Genomic DNA, 21,670 nt, shown 5'->3' on the forward strand with positions numbered 1-21,670 from the left:
GCAGATCTAAAACCATGCTTTGTGGGGGTCAGGAGATTTTCATGAAGAATATGTTGAAGAAGTGGCTTGTGAATGCACTTCTCCAGAATTTTTTCCATAGAGAAGGAACAAATGATACTTTGATAGATCTGCTAATTAGAAGAGACACAGGATAGGCTATGGAACTAAGAACCAGCTTGATGTAATCTGCTAGGAGATTATCTACTGAAGGAGAACGGGGTTTCAGTTTAAGTAGTGATTTGATGTAGGAAGTTGGGATGGGTTTTAGGATGAAATAGGGGGTGTTTACTGTCTGAGAGAGGGCATGTTAGGATTGTTGAGATGAAAATCTTTAGTAAGAGCATTACTGTTTTCTATAAAATGTGTGCTAAACTGAGCAGCTGTTTCAGAGGGATTGTTATCTTGGGCAGGATTAGGAATGTTGGGTATTGCAGGGTGGAGTATATCATTAATAGAAGACCAGAATTTTTTAGGCTTGGAAGATTGATTTAGTAAGGGGTTACCGAAGTAGATTTTCTTGTCTGTGATAATCTGCCTTTTAGTACAGTTATGTAGCTCTGTAAGTGTTGTAGGGTTTGTGGGGATCTGTATTTTAACTATTCCTTCCAAGCCCTATATCTTTCATACATTAGGTGCCAGCTTTGAGTGGATAACCAAGGAATATGGTTACTCTTTGTTCTTTTTGTTCTAGATGGAGCCAGACTGTTGAGGGATTTTAGGAAAAGTGAGTTAAATTTGTGTACAGCTTCACTGAGTGGAATAGCTTTCAGAATAGACCAGTTAAAGGATCAGATAATTCTGTTAAATGTATCAGGGTTAAAACTGGAGAGGTTAAAGGAAGTTCTAAGTAAGTGTTGTTTGATATGATGGCTACTGAGTCTGTTTGCATATACAGGGAGATGATCACTGAGGGAATCAGACAGGGTGCCACTGGAGACATACTTACTGAACTGGACAACGATATCTACACAAGAACTGAACCACTGTTTTGGGGATAGTTACAATGTGTGGGGAGAAAATGAGTCGAGTCAGTCCAAATAAGTTTAGGCTAGTTGATGGATATTTTGTGGAAATAATCTGCAATCAAAATTAACAACATCTAGTATTATCTTTTCATTAGACATTGTATGTGAGATCCAGTTGAGTACGTTTCCTGGGGTTGTAGCATTATTACCTGGGGGTGTATAGAGTACTATAATACATAGCTACTTATGGTTATTTAGTTTAACATGGGAGATGAGGAGTTCAACATTATGGAATTTGGGAATAGGTTTATTGTAGGGTAGGATTTCAATTTCAAGATAGTCAAGGTATAGTAGGGCTGCTCCACCACATTTTGAGTTCTATCAGCCTTGATGATATTATAAACAGAGAATGATATTTAAGAGCAAAGTATATGGGGTTTTAGCCATGTTTCATTTACGGCAAGAGTACCTTGTGTATTGTGGGAGATCCAAGCATGGAGTTCTGAAATTTTATTATAGCTTCTACGTGTATGTAAGAAAATTAATTTAAGCTGTTTAAGTGAGACTGAGATAGGTGGTTAGAAATAAGAACATTATAGTGTCCAGTATAAGACATTAATGGATTAATAGTTGATGTAAAAAAGTTATAGTGTGTCTATATTAAGCAGTTTTCACTGAGAATTTTGTCATTGTACAATAGTATGTGGTCACTACATTGATACTGCAGGAGCTCTGCCACAAGGGCCTTCTCCCATTTATTTTCACTGAGAATTTTGCCATTGTACAATAGTCTGTGGTCACTACATCTGACCAAGATAGTGCAGGAGCTCTGCCACAAAAGTCAACTCCCAAATGTTTTCAGTGTGAATTTTGTCATTGTACAATAGCCTGTGATCACTACATCCAACCCCGATACTGCAGCAGCTTTGCCACAAGGGCCAGGCCCCAAATGTTTTGACTGAGAATTTTGTCATTGTACAATGTAAGCAAATTTAACATGAAGAACCTTGCTGTGCATTAACTTCAGCTGGTCAAATACATACCTGTCTGTGTTGAAAATTGTCTTTAACATTCCCCCCTACAAAAGAGTACTCATTGCACAATAAGGATCACTTACTATGTTGGCCACTGTTCTTTCTCTTGACCAATAGCTTACACTGTATATGCCAGTCACTTAGTCTCCCTAGCTGCCAGCTTTCTGCATTCAGGACATGAAAGAAAACTTGTTCTACTTTGTACCTCTCTTTTAATTGCTTTGTACTGGCTATAAACTGATTACACTCTGTTATAATATGAGTGTTCCCTATTAGGCAGGATTCTAGTACCAGACAAATACACCACCACAGGTACAATGTCTGACTGTCTCAGTGATCATATCCCAATATATACAACCAGACATCTCACACATCCACTTAAACAGCATGTTTATAAAACAACATGCAACCTTTCCAAGTTTAGCTCAGAAATGTTCATTACTACTCTATCATCTATTAACTGGAACTTCCAAAAAATTCTCCCCTTAGATAGTTCTGTAAATTAATTAAAAACAACTGTCCTGAATATACCGAATAGCCTTGTACATTGTAGAAAGAAGAAACTAGAAACAAATAATGCAATATGGCTGTCCAAAAACAGTTAACGCAGGATAGAGAAAATGCATGGAAAGAATGGCAAAAGTATGAAATACCATAATATTTTGAAAGCTTCAGAATGCTTCACAATTGTACTAAAAAGCAAATTAATGAAGACAAAAATATACTATAATCACTTTCAGAATAACAGTAAACACAACCCTAAAAAATCCTGGACAGCCATTAAGGAAATCTTGCATCCCAGCCATAAATTAAACCATAACCCCTCTCCCAATAACACATCACATGAAACCGCAATGCAACTCAATGCTTACTTCACAACTAGTATAGCATCTTTCATTAAGGATTCTCCAACATCTAATCTTAACCTTGCCCAACAGGCACGTATCACCACATCTACTTTCACCTTCAAACCTCTGCCCACAGCCTATATAAAACTACTCTTAAACTCAAACCATGCTCTCCTTCAGTTGATGACCTTCCAAGGAAGTACCTTAAAATAGCAGCCAACACCATTGCCTATCCTGTTTCAATCCTTATAATTAGGTCAGTCAAAAAATTCCACATTCCCTCTCACTGGAAAGTCACACATCATCTCTCTGCAAAAAAGAGGAAATTCAACAGACATTACTAACTTTAGACCTATAGAAATCTTATTCCCTCCTTCTCCAAAATACTTGAAAAATGTATTCAAAAACAATTGCTAAATTATCTTCTGCAGGAATAACTCCATTTCCCACAATATAGCTTCCATCCTTCCTATAGCAATAACATTGCACTTCTAACCTATATAGATATTGTCAATAAAGGTAGAGATGATGGCTAACTAGTCTCCTTCTTATTTTTAGACTTGGCTAAAGCCTTCGACTCAGTTTGCACACCAAGTTTCTACTTCAAACGACCTCATTAGGCCTCTCTCAGCCAAGCCTTCTATGGTTTAGAAGTTAGCTACCCAATAGATATCAGTCAGTAAAATGGTACTCCACCATCTCTCCATACCTCGAAGTCACCACTGGTATACTGCAAGGCTTTATTCTTTATCCCCTCCTCTTTAAAATTCTCACCAACACCCTCCACACATCCACACAACAGGCCTCCCTAGTACAGTAAGCTGATGACTTCACACTCATTTGCACATGTAACAACATGTAACACCTCCAAAAACATATACAGGAAGCTTTAACAGTCACTGAAAAGTGGCTTTGTAACTCACAACTCATGCTCAACCCTATAAAAAATGCTACTATTTTTCCCCCAAATCCCATTCTTGTTAAAAAAAAACAAATTTTAAGGTCCTCTCTCTTGATAATACTACCATTGAAGCCACTTCTCATAGCAAATTATTAGGGAGATAGTGGATGATAATCTTAAATTTGACATACATATACAAAATTGCATAAAAAGTCATCAAAAACTAGGGATGCATTATACAGCCAAAACTTTATCACCAACCCAACTATAGCTACACTTGTCACTACTTATCTCTTCTCCACATTTCTTTGTGGTGCTCCACTCCTTACTAACATTCAGGCATCACAAGAATCAAAACTTGAACAATGCTGTAACAAAGTTGATAAATTTGCAGCAAACACCCCTTTCAGAACTCATTACTATATAACATTAAAAAGCATAAACTGGTCAGCTTACATAAACACAGCTTCCTACCACCTCTAAAAGTGTCTAGAATCCATCTGGTTGTCCGGCACTAAATAACATTCTACACAAATATGTTTCCAGTTGGTCATTATGATAAAAATTACCAAAAATTCCAGTCTGTCCACAAACCAATTAAATCTGCTGGGCATTGTCTGTACTCATGCCATGTTGCTAAGGCTTGGAACTCCCTATCTGTATTCATCAAGTTAATACCCTACCTCCTGTCCTTCAAAACCATTTTGAAAGACATCCTAGTCAAAAGCTTCCTCTGTTCTTGCTTAGCATCAAGTTAAACAATATCCCTAAATGTGAACAAACACCTATTCATACCTTAACAACTTCTTATTCTCCCTTCTTCACTCACTTCCTTATTTCTATCAATTTCTTTCCTCTGGCTTTCTTTCTAAATATACCATAAGCCTGCTTTTCTCTCACTTCATATTACAGTTCCTGTTTGTATTGTACCAAATTATCTTTAATTTCTGTATAGGCTGGCTAAAATTTCTCTAGATATTAAATCATTATCATATAACTTGTATCTATCCTTAAACAATGTTTTCATATTATGTTTAATATGGTATAATTATTTAAACTGTAGTTGTTTTGTCTATTATTTTTAAAGATTGTAAAATTATTGTTCTTACAATATTTTATAATACTTCGGAGCTTTTCTCCCCAGGCCTCCACGGAAAATGGGCTCCTACCCATATGGACTTTCCCGGTAATCAAATGTTAATAAACACATATAAATAAATAAGGGATAGAATATAGAGATAATGAAGTTGTGGAGTGTGTATATAAGGCACTGGTCAATTGACTGTAGGAATAAAAATGTTGTAGAGTTCTTGCATTAGATGCTAATGAACTGACTGTAGAAATAAGAAATTTACAGTGTTTCTGTATTAGGCACAGATGCATTTTTGTATGGATTATGATAATACGGTGCACCTGTATTAGGTACTAATGGATTGAGTTTTGGAGATAAGAAAGTTATAGTGTCCCTGTTTTAGGTACAAATGGATTTTTTGTATGGATAAGGATTTTATAGTATCATTGTATTAGTTACTAATGGCTTGATTGTAGAAAGAATGAAGTTATAGTATCCCAAAAGGATATTACATTTTCCCAGTATCAGGCACTAATGGATTGATTGCAGAGACATGAAGCTGCAGCTGCAACACTTATACATTATAGGAGGTCTTATAGAAAGAAAGACGACAATCACTGACGGATTATGCAGGAACATGAAGACAATGGTGGTGAGTGTCAAAGGAGAGAGAGATGGAACAAGCCAGAGCTATTTGCATTGCAAACAATGAAGGCAAGGGATATAAAGGGTATAGAGATGTGTAGAAAGGACAGGACAGGCAGAAGAAGATATCTAAGAAATGAAATATATGGATGTAAACTCAGACTTAAGCAGGTATTTTTTAATAGAGGAAAAAGTTGGTAACTGCAACACATTACAAGAAAGACTCATAAAGGATAAGGCTACACAGAAGCTTAAGATCAAGTGGTACCTTTTTAGAGAAGGGGCAAAAGTTGTGGGACAGTGTTTGGATGCTGTCTGCAATCATGAATAGTCGGGATAAGTCCTCGATCTTTTGTTCACAAAAATGCCGTGTGCGTATACAATTTATAATGCAGTTGAAATTCATACATAATTGGAGCATGCTTGCATGGTACTTCACTCTCAAATGTACAGCAGTACAGCACTGTGCTTTGTTGATGTAGAACTGTACTCTACATGTAATCAGAGACCTCACATATTAGACAGTCAGACTTCTGGTTAAACTTCATCAGAGATGGTACCAAACCCTTTCTAGTCCTGTTTGGATCTTGGTGAGTGCAGTTTTATTTATAAATAACTCAATGCACAGCACTTATTGAAAGGTGTTTCCTTTGACTGGAGTGAGTTACCTGAGTAATAAATTTTATTGGTGAATTTGAATGAATTTTATCTGATGCTAAGGGGACACACTTCCATAATTAGAAGAGAAAACACAGTGAAGGACCAATACTGCAGTCTCTTGCCTACTCAAGTCCCAGAGCAATCAGTGCAGGAAATATGAGTGCAATCCTCTGAACGAAGTGAAGAAACTCATATCAGGATGCACATGAAGCTTTTAAATGTTAAGCATAATCTAATTAGGAAATAACCCACAACTGTGCATGAGTATCCCTGGACTTACCCCTGTTTGGTGTGGTTTGATCATGTGGGCAAAGCCCATGAAGGAGCACAGGAACATTATTTCCTGCAGACTGCTGATCACCAGATTGCCTAATAACTGCTTCATAGGTGTCAGTTTGGAATTTGTGCTTATAATTTGCTCTTGATGAGAGAAGGAGCAGAGTGCATAGATTCCTGACTCTTTCTGGTTGGAAAGTGAGTCTCTGTGCTTGACCTTCCTGAATGGTCTGGTTGTTATTCAAGGCATCTACCAGGAAAAGAGTACAACAAGCCTACAGACCCTTACTTCATCTGGGAAGAAGCAAAGGAGCATTGTATCCCAGCAGAGTGGAGCTGTGGTGAGACCAACGCTAGCAGTAGCCAGGCAGCAGCCATTCAAGTGACTCCCCTCTTTTCACCATTCTTGACAAGCTAATTCTTTTTTTTTCAGTAAGTACAGCTTGATTTGATTCTAACTTCAGAATATCTGCCTAACTGCTTTACCCATAAATCATCAGGCTCTACTTATTAGTTTCCCCGCAAGTGTTTGGCATTGCCCTGCTTAGCCACAGATCTTGAGCTGACATTTTTTATGTAAATGCACCGTGGAAATTTCTCCAATACCTAGTTGCATTACAGGACAACTAGTTTGCAGTAACAAACATTGCCCCCAGAGCTGCAAACTGGATACTCCTGATATTACTTTATATTCAAACTCCAACTGTTTAATCAATAAAAAAGGGTCTTTTTACACGAGTATAAGCTTCTCCACTTTCTCCGTTACCAGCTTGGTGGATATGGGCATCATGAGGCAATGTAGAAATTACAAGTGAAAACCAAGAATCCACACAAGTATGGTATGGTATGGTGCATGGCCCAAAAGACAAAATCACTTCAAAACAGATGGGCCAGCAAACGATATAATCAGTCTTAAGTTAATGAATGTAGATAATCATGTAAAAATACTTGCCAAAAACAGACCCAAAAATAGAGAAACCTTAATTCAGCATACCGGTTTTGGCATTGCTGCCTTCTTCAGTGCCATACAAAAATCTCAGACATCATACATTTAAATATTTATATATATATATATATAAATATATATATATATATATATATATATGTATATATATATATATATATATATATATATATATATATATATGTATGCACACACACACACACACACAGACACTATATATATATATATATATATATATATATATATATATATATATATTTATATATATATATATATATATATATATATATATATACAACATCATTACCTGACCCTCTGTTGGTGCATTTGTCTAAATATTTGAAAACCTCTGTTGTGCTTGGTACGTTCTCGTATTCAGGACACCACAGAATCTTTGAACATTATAGGTGGCATGCAAATTGAAAAGGATTGGTATCTGTGCACTCCTTATGTTTCAGCTCTTTACACTAATATTCACCATTGGGCAGGTATAATGGCATTAGAATATTGGTTAAATCGGACTTCTATTTATAGTCCAGGGTCTATCACCTTCTTATTGTGCTTAAATGAGCATGTGTTAACGAAAAATGTTTTTTACATTCAGGAGAAATGCTATTTACAGCCCCCATTTATGCTGACCTGTTTATGGGATTTGTTGAAGAGCAGTTCATCTGTGATTGTACCCATGACATTTTTTTAGAATCAATGGATATTTGGAGGAGATATCTTGATAACTGCTAGTTGGTTTGGAGAGTGGATTTAAATTATTTACAAGAATTTGCGCAATATCTAAATGAGAATAAATGGGAGATATATTTTACTGTCAATTATCATCCTAAAGAAATCAGGTTTTTGGATCTTCAAGTCATGGTACAGGAGGATGGTACCTTGGGTAAAACGATGTTTAGGAAATATTCCCAATTTAATACACTCCTACATGCCAGCAGTTGTCACCTCGCACACATTATTAAAAATATTCCTAAGTGCCAATTGTTTAGGGTTCATAGGATTTGTTCTTTGATGCAGGAATCAGAAAAACCTGAACAGGTGTTAGTTCAAAGGTTTTGTGATATTGGATATCAATATAATAATGTCATGGGGATGCTGTCCTCTATTAAAGACATAGAAAATCACAGTTTCTTAAATATCAAACTAGGTTTGTATTGATGCAACCATTAAGACTGACTACCAGTTTTCGAAGTAATACCAGATTCTTTATGGATTTGGTACAAAAACATTGGGGAATATTGTTAATGGATGATCAGCTTAGAAATGTGTTACCTTCTAGAGGTCTTTTTTTCTTATAGGAAAGGTAAAACTCTGGCAGGTTGGTTCAACCATTATAAGAAATCTGTTTATAGTGTTTCATGTTTACATCAATGCACTATGACTGGACAATATCTACTAGGTTGTCAACCTTGTGGTAATTGCAGTTTTTGCAAACATGTGGGTAGGACTAAGCATTTTATATCTAATAATACTGCTAAAGTTTATAACATTTTTGTATTTGGTAATTGTCATTCGGATTGGATAATTTATTTAGCAACATGCACATGCTTGGCTTTTTATGTAGGTCAGACTTCTCACCCCTTTAAATTATGCATTTTCAAACATTTAAGTGACATTAGATGTGGTCGTTCATCTAATGCCTTGTTCAAACATACCATTACACACATTACAGATAGATTCACTTTTGTTATAGATAGGATTATGTTAGATAGAAGGATGTAGTCTGGTGGGCATAATACACTGGATAAAAAAGAAAAAGTTTGGATCATTAGATTGGGAAGGCTTTTTTCACTGGAGCTTAATGAATATTCGCAAGAGACATTGTATATATATGAATATTTAAATGTGCAATGTCTGAGATTTTTGTATGGCACTGAAGAAGGCAGAAATGCCAAAACCAATATGCGAAAAGATTGTTTCCCTATTTTTTGGGTTTTTTTTGCATGTATTGTTACAGGATTATCTACATTCATTAAATTAAGACTGTTGATTATACTGTGTGCTGGCCTATCTGTTTTGAAATGTAGAAATTGCTTCATGTTTTCTGACAACCAGTTAATTCTCATACAAACTGATATGGTACACGAGAGATTTATTTACACAATTTCACTGGAGGCAAAACTCTCTCATTAAAGCACTCCTAATGTCAATAAGGTTGTCAGTAGTATACACACTACACCCATCACATACATTCAAAGCAGACACATAGACCCACACGTGTTGTGGCACTTAAATGTAATCTTCCTAAACCTCAAAAAGCTCCTCGATGAAGTAAACATAAACACCCTCAGCAACCTCAAATGCACTCCTTCAAAACAACACCCACAAAAACACCTACAGCCACATCTCATGGAGCCTCTACTTCTAAGCCCATAAGGCAAGCCACCACATAATCCAAAATTCTAGTCATTGGAGACTCCCTTGTGAGACACACTTATATCCCTCTCACCAGGCTGAGTAAGGAGAAAGTCAGTCAATTGTTTATCAGGGGCCAGGATCTGCCACGTTACGTATGCACTCAGGTCATTGGACCACATGTACTAGTAGGACTCAGTCATAGTCCATGTTGGTGTAAATGACCTAAGACGTACCTCTCTAGACCATATGAAGAGAGACATCATGGAGCTCTTGGAATACTTATCCCAGGCTGGTTTGAGCCTAGCATTGCACAGTATTTTACCTTCTTCAAGGATGATGCCACATTATGAGCAAAAGATGGCTGACTTTACTACTTGACTTAGTTTCTGGTGTCATTCTAAGGGGGTGCAATATTTGTCAGCATGAAAGTAGTTGGTCAACAGACCACATTGCTTTGTCTGGGATAGTCTGCAGCTCACCCTCTATAGGATTTTGAATACTAGCTAAAATATTGTCCTCGTCCGTGGTGCCTTTTTTAGGGAATGCCAAACTGAAAGTACTTCTGACATAGCAAATCAAAACTAAAAAAATCTAAAGGTGTTACTGCTCCATGCTAGGAGTCTCCATAAAAATAAAAACTCCACTCCCTGGAAACTGTCTTCACCCTAGAGAATGTTGACAACTGTGTGGTCACTGAGACATGGTTTAAAGTTGTGTAGAGCTTACTAACAGTGCAAGGTTATAATTCCTTCCACACATTTAGACCAGCTATTACAAAGACAGGGGCACGATTTATATCAAAAATAAATATACCTCAAGGCTGGTCAGACAGGACAATGCACTTGAGCTTCTCCATGTTCAAATCACTATAGACAAAATCCAATACCAATCACAGTACCAGTAGATTACCAGGCACCCAGTATTACTAGTGCACAGGGTAAAATAGCACTGTCCAAGGCCAAGAATACAGCTTCTGTGGGACCTGACAATGTCTCTGGCTGTGTTCTACATGAACTACAGAGTGAACTGGCACCTCACCTGTGTGCCCTGTTCAATCACAGCCTCACCTCAGGCTTTGTCCCTACCGAATGGCACGCTGCTACAGTCATCCCTCTCCACAAAGGAGGAACGACTACAGACCCTGGGAACTATCGCCCCATTAGCCTGACGAGTCTGATATGCAAAGTTATGGAACTCATCATCATGGACCTAATAAACAAGGATATAGGGAATCTCCAAACTCTGGATCCCGCACAGTTTGGTTTTGTGAAGGGAGGATCATGCCTGCTCAACCTGGTTGACTTCTTTTAGTCAGTCACTAGAGCTGTGGATAAAGGCAAGGTGGTTCATACAGCCTACCTTGATCTGGCCAAGGCCTTTGATACCATTCCCCATCAGAAATCATAGAAAAATTCACTAAGCCTGGCATCAACCCCTATATCACTAGGTGGCTTTCAAACTAGCATACAGATAGAACCCACAGTGTGAAAGTAGCTGACTCCAAGTCAGACTGCCAACCAGTGACAAGTGGAGTCCCACAGGGTTTGGTCCTGGGTCCGCTCCTGTTTGGTATCCACTTCTCTGAAGTCCAGGCCAACACAAAAAGACACTGGCTGACAAAGTTCACAGACGATTGCAAGTTGGGAGCTGTTATTAACTCCCCAAGTGATGTTCACATCCTACAGAAAGGCCTCACTGAGACCGATGACTGGTGTCAGAACCATGGCTTTAAGCTCAATGCCAAAAAATGTGTCGTCATCCTCTTTTGGAAAAACCCGGTTCCCATGAATTACCACATTATAGGAAGGCATTATAGGAGATCTGGGAACACAGGTTGACAGCAACCTCTATTTTGACCACCACATTGCCATTGTGGTCAAAAAGTCCTTCTATGTGACACATCTCATTACCAAGGGTTTTGCATCCAGGGAGAAAGAGGTCATTGTCTCCCTCTACTCTTCCCTCATTAGGCCAATCATTGAGTACAATGCCCCATTTGGCATGTACCTCACTAGACACCTGCAACAACTGGAGAGGCCACAAAAGTACCTCACAAAGAGGATCCTAGGCCTTAAACACTTGTCCTATATGGACAGACTCAAAAAACTCCAACTATTCTCTGCCTCATATCACCTACGTAGAGGCGATCTCTGCTAGACTTACAAAGCCATGTCTGACCCAGCGCTGTTAGAAATACTACATCTAAAGAAATCCCAATCCCTCAGCACCACACGCTCCAGAGGGAAGCAGGACTATTCAACCCCGGAGAGTTCAACCCCAGAAAGTTCGCCCCCAGACAGTCCGGCCCCAATGCATTTCAATGTAATTTCATGTATTAATTTATATGCAATTATTTAGTGGACAGTTCGACCCCAGACTATTTGACCCCAGACTATTCAACCCCAAACATATTCTATTAATATATACTTTGTCATTATTCAATAATAACACTTTTTTTTGTATGTTTTTTTCTTTGTATTTCAGTTAATTTACTACCTGGAAGTTCGCAGCGCTAGCTAGCCTTCTTGTCTCATCTGTGTTAGCTTCCTTATTACATCTGTCATTCTTGTTCCAGTCATGTTTTTAATAAGTCTTTTTCAGCTTTCTTTGGTGATTTTCTTTTTAATTGATAGACAAAACGTTTCTGCCAGTTAATTTGCTGTTTACATTGTTTTTTCAGCTTACTCAAGGATTTATGATGTTTAAACTTTAGACCTGCACTGATGTATAACATTCTCTTTATGGAGTGTTCGGGGATAAGTTATGACTATATGCTGTTTTTATTCATATGGCAAATTCTTTCCTCAGATATGGCATCTTTTAATATTAAGGTTTCTGCCTTAATGTTTTTATACAGGATTCCTTGAGCTACTTAATCCGGTAGCATTCCATAAGTACAGTGAATGTTCTGTCTTTAGCATGTTTGATGTGTTTGTTTTTGTCAGTTACAGTTTTTTTTTTTGGCATCATGTACGTTCTAATGTAAACTTGTACAGTACATGTTTGATAGCCATTCTGCACAATTTCACTTTTCCTTTTTTTTGTACTGATTAAACATTTTTACAACGTGGAGTTTCAAGAATAACTCACTTGTCTATATCTTGGTACTGATTTTTGAATACTTCAAGTTATTTTTTTTTTTGGAAATGATGATCAATGTAAGTTGTTCGTGATTCATGATTGTTTAAGTAAAGCAGCGCATTCTCAGAAGTAAATTAATTTCCTGTGCTTTCCTTCTTGAGCAAGTCCGTCTGCAACATATACAGTATGATAGTTTGCGCGGTTGTAGTTTTCTGGGGTCGAATTGGTCGGGGGCGAATTGTCTGGGGACAAATCGGCAGGGTCAAAACATCCTGTACCCCTCCAGAGACCTCAACCTAATTAACACACTCAACAGAACATGTTGGAGGGACAGGTTCATAACCCAGCGACTGCCCATGGTATGGAATAGACTTCCCATACATGTCAAACAGAGCACCTCACTGTCCCTCTTCAAGAGAAATATTGATGAGTTGATGGGAAATAGAAAATTCACCCTGGGATCACTCCAGTGGCTCTACTCAACAGAGGCACTGGGAAATAAGGTTGGGTGGCATGATGCCAGGGTAATCCTATAAGCTAGGCTTGTAAAGGCTCCAGAGCCATTAGCCTAGTACACACCTATGAACTTATGAACCTATAGGTCCCCCCCCTATGACCCAGGAAAGGAAACCCATACCATGTATTTAAACTTATTGGAAGCACTCACCATCCAAATCAATACCATATTCATGTGTGACTTTAATTACTCGACTATTAACTGGGAATCATCTATGACACCAAAAGTACAGGCACAGAGATTCCTGGATTTTGTAAACACAGACTCCCTGGACCAGACTGCCAATACACCAACAAGGGGTGCAACCATACTGGATATGGTCCTTACTAATATGGGCACACCTCCAAGTGTATTGGGTCCTCTGGTAATGTCAGACCACAAAATGGTCTCCTCTGAAGTAAAAATAAAATCTGGAACCCCAGCTAACCCTGGAATATTCAGGAATTACTCTAAGGCTAACTGGTGGTGCTGTGGTAGCATTGTCGCCTCACAGTATGACATTGTCCTGTTCGATTCTCAGCTAAAGCGTCTTCTGTGTGGAGACATGCATGAATGGGCTTACCTTCGTTGAAGGTTGTACGTCAGGGCTGGCAACTCGGTACGTAAAAATCTGCTGCCAATCATTAGTGGACCGGAGTTCCGCTATGGCGACCCCTAACCGGGAAAAGCCGAAAGATACAACAACAACTCTAAGGCTAACTTCCTACTATTAAGTAGTAACCTGGCAAAATTTCAAGCCTTCATAAACCATGAAAACACTGTTGTTTATGCAGAACTGATCACAAAAGCCCTATATAAGCATGTTAATAGCTGCATAGAGGCAGCTGTACCCACTAGGAAGAAGTACAGAACAAGCCACCCTGGTGGAATCACAACATTAATAGGCTGTATAAAAGAAGGAAGAAAATCATGGCAAAAATTACAGTGTGCAGCACCCAGCAGGATAAAAATAAAATCATCAAACTAAACAAACAACTCAGAGGACAAATAAAGTATACCAAAGCCAAATTTGAAGTAAATTTGACCTCCCAGACCAAACGTAACCACAAGGCATTCTTTAGCTATGTCCACAACCTTGAAGGCAGTACACAATGGTGTGCATAGCGCATTGTAAATGGAGCCACCTATATTGAGACAGAAGATATAGCAAACCTACTGGCCAGCAAATTCAGCTCCAACTTTACCCCTCTCTCTCCATCAACCTTTCCTCAGGAATTACCATCAATATAACTCCCCCTGCTATCACTAGGGAATAGGTCCTCAATGCTCTCTCTAAGGCTAAGAACACTACACCAATGGGCCAAGACAATATCCCAGGATATGTTCTAAATAGCATGAAACATGATCTATCAGGCCATCTGGAATTTCTGTCTAACTGTAGCCTCCAAAATAGGCTTCATGCCTTATGAATGGAGAACAGCAACAATCATCCCTCTGCTCAAAGGTGGGCCAGCTACAGAACATGGAAACTATAGACCCATAAGCCTCACTAGTCTCATGAGCAAAGCCATGGAAAGAATTATCATGGAAATGATCAAAAATGACATCAGAAACCTCTAGGCTCTAGACCCAACTCAGTTTGATATCATTAAGTGCAAGTCATGCCTACTCAACCTGGTGGACTTCATTGAGAAGGTCACCAAATCAATGGATGAGGGCAAAATGATTCACACTGCCTATCTTGACTTGGCCAAGGCATTTAACACAATCCCCCACTTGGCCACTGTTGACAGCCTTAAGAGGTTAACCACAAACCCTTATGTCACGCAGTGGATATCCAACTGGCTCATAGACAGGACCCAGGAATTTGGAATTGGGGAGTTTACCTCTACAAAGAGGCCAGTCACAAGTGAAGTCCCTCAGGGATCGGTCTTAGGACCACTCTTTTTTACCATTTACTTCTCTGAAGTTAAGGCCAATGTCAGTGGCCTCTGTCTGACTAAATTTGCAGATGATTGCAAATTAGGAGCTGTCATTGAATCATGCACTGACACAAATGTTCTTCAGGAAGGGCTGACACAGACAAACATTTGGTGCTAGAGTCATGGACTAAAACTAAATGCCAAGAAATGCATAATAGTATCCTTTGGGAAGTCATTCACCCCTGGAAACTATCATATTGACAACACACCCCTAAGAGTTGACCCAGAAATCAGGGACTTGGGGACACACATAGACAGTAACCTAGCCTTTGATCATTATGTGTCTACAGTAGTGAGGAAATCATTCTATGTTTTGCAAATTATAAACAAAGGTATGGCATCTAGGTCCAAGGAATTCATAGTTCCACTGCATTTGATATTCATCAGACCTGTCACTGAGTACCTAACCAGGCACATCCAATAATTGGGAAGTCCGTAAAAGTTTCTCACTAAAAGAATATAGGGCATAAGTGGCATGTTCTGTCCAGACAACCTTAAGGCCTGATCCCTGTATTCCGTCTCCTACAGGCTATTGAGGGGACATCTATGCCTGACATACAAGGCATTGTCAGACCCCACTCTGATGGACCTCCAGTATATCCGCAAAACAAACAGTACCCAAATCACCCCTTCTAAAGACTTAAACCTTGCCTGTGATATAAATAGGACCTGCTGGACAGACAGGTATCAGAGACTACCCCTTATCTGGAACAGGCTCCCCATCCACGTAAAGCATAGTTCATCTGTAACCCAATTCAAGAATAACTTGGACAATTAGATGGGGAACAGGAAATTCATCCCTGGTTTGGCACCTATGTCTCTAATAGACACAGGAAGCCTATAAATGGTTCTCCCAGACCTCTGCTTGTAAATGTTTCATCTCCCAAGCCCCTGCCTACACTTATCAAGGGTACCAGAACTTGTCAGAGATTTGGGATGCATGGTTAGGCTTAAAATGGCCCTTGTGGTCGTTAGCCTAGATAAAAAGTTTATGTAGGCCTGATGAAGTGAAAGCTAGTGATATGTTTGACTTCCAGGAAAGGTTTTTGATGAGATGTTGCAGTCAGTGGTTGTGAGATCTTAGACAATAGGAAAGACTCATAGGGACCCTGCTCATGAACAGATAGCAAGACCCCATTCTGCAGTGTTATTTCTTTATTTTTCTTATAATTAACAGATGAAGGAAGCCATCCTGAGAAAAGAAGGAACAAACTGGATCTTGAATTTCTTGGAAAATATATTTTAATCCACCATGGATTTTTAGTTCTGCTATATTCATTTTTCCACAGCCCATGTATTGCTGAGAAAAAAAAATTGAATTTTCCTAAGCTGAACTAAAGGTTATAAGGCTGAGGGCACTGTCAGCAAAGCCACAAACTGGCAAAGAAAATGAATGATGAGCTATGAAATATAACAAAATCCCCCAGCAGTTGAAAGCAATGGATTTCACTGCTGCAAATGAGAAAACACACTATCAAAATAAGAGGCAGAATGAGGCTTTGAAAAACAAAAAAAACAGATGCCATGCAAATATCAACAACATTAGTCATTGTTACATGACACCATCTGATTCTGAATTAACAATTTGCCTGATAAGTGAAAGAGTAACATTAAGGAAAGGCATACTAGACTGGTAAGTAGGTTGTCCACTAGAGGGAGACTTTGGACTGTATACTCTGATACATCCTTTCAAAAGTGTGGCTCTTGTCTTTTTTTTAATTAAAGTCTCTTTATTGTTTGTTTATTTTATCTATTTGATGCACTGAAGAAACTCTGTGTTATAAAATTCATTAAACTTTTACTTTCATAATTTTTATCTCTGACATAATATGAGAACTTGTATCCCCTAAGATACTATTATCTTTAGCACTTAGATACTTGCATGTAATCTGTTAACATGTTAGAAAGTTACAGATGGTATTAATAAAATGTTTCTTTTCAAGTGCAGAAACAGAAGTGACCCTTAAAAAATGAAGGGCTATCATAAAATGCATGTAATAAGCTTAATTGCATTTTGCCTAATTTGTGTTTGAGCAATGGTACATGTGGGGTCAAACATTATTATCAGCTTCTTTTTCTTTGCTTTATACCCTAAGATAGATAGCAGTCATTGAATCCCTGAGAGGGCATATGTTAATAAGAACAGTTGTGTTAACCAACAGGAAATCTGCTAATTTTCATAAGAATTTCATAATGTCTAAAGTTGCTCTGCTCTGTTGAAGGGGAAGGTATGTGGCATACAGAGCTGAAACACTGACTATGATCCAGACGACTTAGGTTTGGCCTGGGTATTAGAGTAGCCAGGAGGGTATAGGCAGGAGTGAGTGGCTGAGGTTTGCTTACCCTGGGGGAGAGGAAGCCAGTTTAAGTCCCATCACAGGAGTGCCACTAAAACTACTCTGGTCCAATGAGCTGGATTCGGGGGAGGGGTGAAGCTGGGCAAAGAGGTCATGCATTTCATATGAGCATCATAGTTGTGGGGAACTACCTACTCTAAGTAATTTGGTGTAGCCCGGCATTGCACTGCAGAAGGAGTACCCTGTGCACTGGCCAGCAGAAGGCTTTTAAGAGCATTGATTATCTCCTAATGCCCAGCAAGATGTCAGCTGCTGCTATAGCTCTAGTCAGCTTGTGTCTTACGATGTTCCAGTGTGTGAATCAGGTAGGAATGGTTCTACTATATCTGATCAAAGCTAAAATACTTTAAACATATCTCCTTAGTTACTTTGCTATGAAACCCATTAGCTTGAGTACATAAATGGCTGAAATGTGTGTACTCAAGTAATAGTAGATTTTGAGAAAACAACCGAAATGCTTATGTTAGTGTTTTGTATTCCTTTACTCAGTATCCAGTATTACTTGAAGATGTGCTTTTTGATAATGTGATCAGGTTAGTGGGTTTCGTAGTAAAATGTACAATTAAAATGTGTTCACAGCATTTTATTTTTGATCAGCATTAGTAGGCTCTTCCGCCCTAAATTAAGCAGTGGAACATCAGAAGACAACAGTAGGGACAGCAAAGAGCCGTAGCCTCTTGCTGATGTCACTGTAATATGGAGAAAGACTGATCACTTAAGACTCAGACTGCACAAAAATGTGCAGATTGTTCATACAAACACCTTACACTTTCTCTAAGGTACTGTTTTTTAGATTGCACAAAAACGTAGACACTTTAAGCCTTCATACATTACTACAATACACTGCATGCAAATGAACAGCAGGAAAATGTACTCTTTTGCAGTTATGCTCAGGTAACAAAAAACAGACAGATCTTCAACTGCTGAGCAGAAGACAGGAGGAATGAATGAGTCAATAGATGACATAATTTGATAGCCATGAGAAGGAGACAGTGACCAAAATTCTATATGTAAGAGGGAAAGATAAATGACTAACATCTATCAGTTTTCATTTAGGACTGTGTACTTTATTTATTAACAAGGAGATTGTTTTCAGTTGTGGTGATAATATATATGTAAAGAGGAATCATTCTAGGCACTTAATCGGCCACCAGTAGCAGGAGAGTACATATTTTAAAAACAATCTCAGGTTGGGTAATATCCCATGAAAATAGATATATATCTTTATTCCAGTATATAATGTACCCTTGTGGCAAGCAGGCTGGCAATGCAGATAGCCTAGTATAAACCTATGAACCTATGAACCTATAATTCTGAGCATTGTGTGTTCTTTATTCAAATAACTGTGTCACCTATAGAAACATTTAAATGTTTTCATTGCCTAATAGTTATCAAACTATGTCATTTGTTCACAATATTATTCATGCTCACACAAAGAGCAGATGATTACAAACTCCTAAGTAAACTTAGATTTATAGGTTTTACAAATCTCTCTAGTAACTCTGCTGGGGAGCTGAGATCATGGTGTTGTTGGGGTTTATCTAGTACCATGATATATTTCTACATTGGTAGAAAATATCTAAGCCACTGGAAGGGAAGTTAAAAGGCCATAAATAGGCAACAAAATGGCATACTTATTTTACATGATGTTATCCTGCAGTGATGGACCTTTGTTATAATTGTTTTATCCAATGCTTGTGCTAGGGAACTCTTGATACATGAAAAACTGCAACAAATACAGGGCAGATTGTACCACACAGCTCTTCATATGGCAGACCTGTCAGATATACCTCCTGATACTTTCTGCATCCCCACTCTTCAGCAATCTGTAACTCCTGGGTATGCCATGGCCACTAAAAAGGGAACCCAAAATGCCACGAGGCATCCTGCTCATAAGCCTGTTCAACTTTACTGTAGTTCTGTTTGGTATTTAGGTTCAACAAGCAGAATGAAAAGTATATTGTGTATTTTTTTAATTCACCTTTATTAACTGTCAACAAAAAGAGCATACATAACATTTCACATCACAATACGAATAAAATGCAGTCTGATATTTAATAAACAATCATGTCAAAAGGTAACTGAAGTGAACTGGATGAAACATATTATAATAATCAAACTCAACTGTGACCTTAGACTTTTACATAGCTTCAGTGGTGCAGTAACAATACTTATCTTCATCTGTGCAGCCCTGGCCATTTCTATTGTAAACCTTGCCTTCCACTAAAATGGAAGTATGCCTATCATAACATTTTTTTCCTAAACTATAATCATGCACATTTTACACGCTGACAAAATGCAAACATTCATTCCGATTTCATATAATATATCTCATCAGAGTCAATCTGTCTCCTCATTTACAAAATAAGAAAAATTAAATTTATTATCATTATGAACTACATTTTTAGATTACCATAGGAGTTATGTTAGAAAACCATCTAACAATAAAATCCAGTGAATACAGGCAACCTTTATATACAGGAAAAAAAAACAACCCTCCACTAAGACTGGAAGTCATTTGGGGGATTCATGAAAGCCTACACAATAATTTTTACGGGAGCGACAAGTTTTAGATTCAGTAAACTCAGGACAGCGGCACACACTCACGCGCAAATATGGAAACTTTCATGGCATTCAAATTACAGCATAAGTAGCCGAATTTTATGCTAATGAAGTATAGCAACATGGTGGAGTGATTCAACAACCTCTAAAGCAACCATGTAGACTCTATGTTCGTGCTGGCAGTGCATTCGGAAATGCACAGATACAGCCATAGAAAGGAGTCTACACTGAAACAAGAGCAAGTAAAAGCTCTTAAAATTTGTACTGAACTGATCTCAACATGTAACCCCACACATATTATGACCTAATTACACACTGTGGATGCTAGAATGCACAGTTACAAAATAAAAAATACGTTTGTAAGGGCCATGACATAAATGTACCTTTGCTCCCCACCCCCAAAAAAAATGTAATTGTATGTAAAGCAGGCTGCTATGATGTTTGAACATCCCGAAACAGACTATTCTATTGTACTGTAAGCATATGTAGTATGCAGCAGATATATGGGCAAAAGAATAGCCTCCCTTGTGTTTACAACATTGTATTCCCATGCAGTTTCTCCACTGACACAGCTACTAACCGTGTAGATTCCAGGCTGTTAGCATGGTGAAGATGTAAATTAGGTAAAAACTCATTGATATTGCTGAATCCCTAAAAAGAATAACTCTGTAGGGTTGTTCACTCCTTGTAGGCACTTCCACGTTGTTTTTGTTTTCAATGGATGTCAACAGTGAGTGATAACATCGGGGTGTGTCAGGTTACACTTTCAAAGCTGTACATGTTGGTCTGCGGAGTGTGAAGGTGCATGTAGGCTATGCGCAACTCACAGGCTGTAAGTCATCCTCAGAATTTTGTTTTAAAATGTGTCTTCTCTGTTTCAAATAATTTTTGTACATTTTGTAACATCCTCATTTGAGTGATGGTGTGGTACATACACCATCGCAAAATGTAGGAATGAATGGCAGCTTTTGTTGTGCTTGTCATGTAAATAGTCCGGTGACACCATGTGTATGTGTAGGGCTAGAGTGCAGAAGGTCCTGGTTTTGAGTACATGGTAGGCAAGCTTTCCTTTTTATACTGAATGTTTGCCTGATATCACAGGAACAGAGGAAAGTAAATATAATTTTGCCATGCTTACTTTATTTATGCATAGCTGTGTGGGGGTGCGTAGAGGTGCACCTAGTGTAATGATGAGCAAGCAGCAGATGTGTGTAACAGATGCTAATTACAGTATAAGCAGGTGAATTCCATTTTCATGAACCAATCCAACATGGTGCAGATATTCAACATGCTATAAAGCATCTATGTAACCTCCATTCTTATTTTCCTAAATGCTTCAATACCATTGGAGTAGAGTCAAGGAAATTTTAATTGACACAATGCTAGGATCTGCTGCAGCTATTCTACATCTGCATATGTTAGAGGCTGAAGTCAGTACTGCTGGTGCTGATGGAAATAGGCCTAGGTCGAGAAGGAGAAGAGTGTTCAGGCCCAGGGCA

The 21,670-nt window shown here is 38.3% G+C and overlaps 1 protein-coding gene across 1 annotated transcript in view; it reads left to right on the plus strand.

Moving 5' to 3' along the window:
* SCG5 (secretogranin V) overlaps nt 1-21,670 on the plus strand; it is a 402,914-nt gene that overhangs the window by 53,094 nt on the left and 328,150 nt on the right.

Source organism: Protopterus annectens, chromosome 6.part0 (genome assembly GCF_019279795.1).
Source record: "Protopterus annectens isolate FY-2018-M chromosome 6.part0, PAN1.0, whole genome shotgun sequence".
Lineage (NCBI taxonomy): Eukaryota > Metazoa > Chordata > Ceratodontiformes > Protopteridae > Protopterus > Protopterus annectens.